At 32.2% G+C, this 2,189-nt stretch overlaps 1 non-coding gene across 1 annotated transcript; it reads left to right on the top strand.

Annotated features, from left to right (window-relative positions):
- The first annotated feature begins 570 nt into the window (after nucleotides 1-570).
- On the top strand, nucleotides 571-642 carry Trnat-ugu (transfer RNA threonine (anticodon UGU)). The gene has a single exon. It is a non-coding gene; the product is annotated as a tRNA-Thr (tRNA).
- Nucleotides 643-2,189: the final 1,547 nt, after the last annotated feature.

The following is a 2,189-nucleotide window of genomic DNA, read 5'->3' as shown; positions in this document are numbered from 1 at the left end:
ATTTCGTTTATTAGTAAAATATAATTTTTAATGATGCTGTGATTATTGATTTAGTTAGCTGTGATGGAGTTAAGTGATAAATTTATAAAGTTAAAAAGTTAGTTTTTCAAGCAAAGGAATAATTTTTAGACTCTATAAGGTTAATAACCCATATCTGTGTCCCGGCCCCTAAACAAATGCCCTAGTACGCCCCTGGCTGTGGAAGACATTTTTTAAACCAAAAAACTCTAAAAACACATAAAAAAAACACTACCTCCAGGTTCCAACACACCAATGGACCCAGGGAATAGGAATAAACAAATGTAATTTATGAAAAAGGAAATAATTCAGAATTTTTACAATAATTGATGCTACTAAAAAAAATCATATCAGATAATATATATTTTGTATTTAATTTTATTTCAACAATTCATTAAACTATTAGTGTTTAGTGAATGTGAAAAATAGTAAAGATAGATTTGTTTTCTTATCTGTAGTTTTTATATATATATAGTTTTTTATATATATATTATTCCTGCATGTTGCAATAATATAATTTTATTCTCTAGTTGTAAAGTCTCATATATAACAGCCTTCATAGCTCAGTGGCAGAGCGCTGGTCTTGTAAACCAGAGGCCGAGAGTTCAATCCTCTCTGGAGGCATATTTTTATCAATGAGTAGTTTGTCTCATGTCTAATCTCTATTAAGAAAAAAGAATTCAAATATTTCTCAACTTTTTTTGCATCTTTATTCATCATAATTAATTGATGTATGAAAGTATATTATTTGTTAATCTAAAAATAAAAACCAAAACTGATGTCCAACAATCTCACAAGTCCCAACCAGTGGCGTACGAGGGGGGGGGGGGGGAGACCGCCCTATCATGATCAAGATAGTTAGTTCAAAGACCCTTGATCATGATCAAGATAGATATAGTTCCAGGACTCTTGATCATGATCAAGATAGTTAGTTCCAGGACCCTTGATCATATCAAGATAGTTAGTTCCAGGACTCTTGATCATGATCAAGATAGTTAGTTCTAGGACCCTTGATCATGATCATGATAGTTAGTTCCAGGACCCTTGATCATGATCAAGATAGTTAGTTCCAGGACCCTTGATCATGATCAAGATAGTTAGTTCCAGGATCCTTGATTATGATCACGATAGTGAGTTCCAGGATCCTTGATCATGATCAAAATTGTTAGTTCCAGGACCCTTGATCATGATCAAGATAGTTAGTTCCAGGACCCTTGATCATGATCAAGATAGTAATAGTTCCAGGACTCTTGATCATGATCAAGATTGTTAGTTCCAAGACCCTTGATCATGATCAAGATAGTTAGTTCCAGGACCCTTGATCATGATCAAGATAGTTAGTTTCAGGACCCTTGATCATGATCAAGATAGTTAGTTCCAGGACCCTTGATAATGATCAAGATAGTTATAGTTCCAGGACCCTTGATCATGATCAAGATAGTTATAGTTCCAGGACCCTTGATCATGATCAAGATAGTTAGTTCCAGGACCCTTCATCATGATCAAGATAGATATAGTTCCAGGATCCTTGATCATGATCAAGATAGATATAGTTCCAGGACCCTTGATCATGGTTCTCCACTCACAAGGGGCGGACAAAATTCTCTATCATAGTTTAAATTTAACCGTTTTATACAAAATTATTCTGTTCTCTGTTTTACTTTCATGAAAAAAAATATAAAATTTCTATAAATTCAATCTTTCTTCAAAACTCACATTATTCTTAAAATAAATTAAAAATTATTTACAGTTTGAACAAATTAACTAAACTACACAGGCTTCTATTATAAGAAGTATAATTAGTTGCAGGGATTAAACCAAGGAGAAATTCATTTATTTCAATTTACTCAAATCGGGTAGCATAGAGAGTGAAAAAACATGATCAAACAAGGAACCAATCAGATGATAAAGTTTAGACATATCTTTTTTAAAAACTACCAGGTTTAACTTAGGCAGAGCTAATAAATAATTTATTTATACAGTTTAGTAAACAATTAATATTTTGTTTTATTTTTAAATCAAAAATAAATAGAAAAAAAGAAGATTTTTAGAAAATGTTAATCAAGTAAAGAATAAATGAACTAAACAAAACAAAGCGTTGAGACATCTATTAGTATCTTTCTGAACTAAACAGTCCCTTATTCTGTTCCCTTCTTGCCCCCCCCCCCCCC

Source organism: Eurytemora carolleeae, unplaced genomic scaffold, assembly GCF_000591075.1.
Source record: "Eurytemora carolleeae unplaced genomic scaffold, Eaff_2.0 scaffold1749, whole genome shotgun sequence".
In the NCBI taxonomy this organism is placed as follows: Eukaryota; Metazoa; Arthropoda; class Copepoda; order Calanoida; family Temoridae; genus Eurytemora; species Eurytemora carolleeae.
The sequence above is the reverse complement of the archived record's forward strand: the minus strand, read 5'-3'. Positions and strand labels throughout refer to the sequence as shown.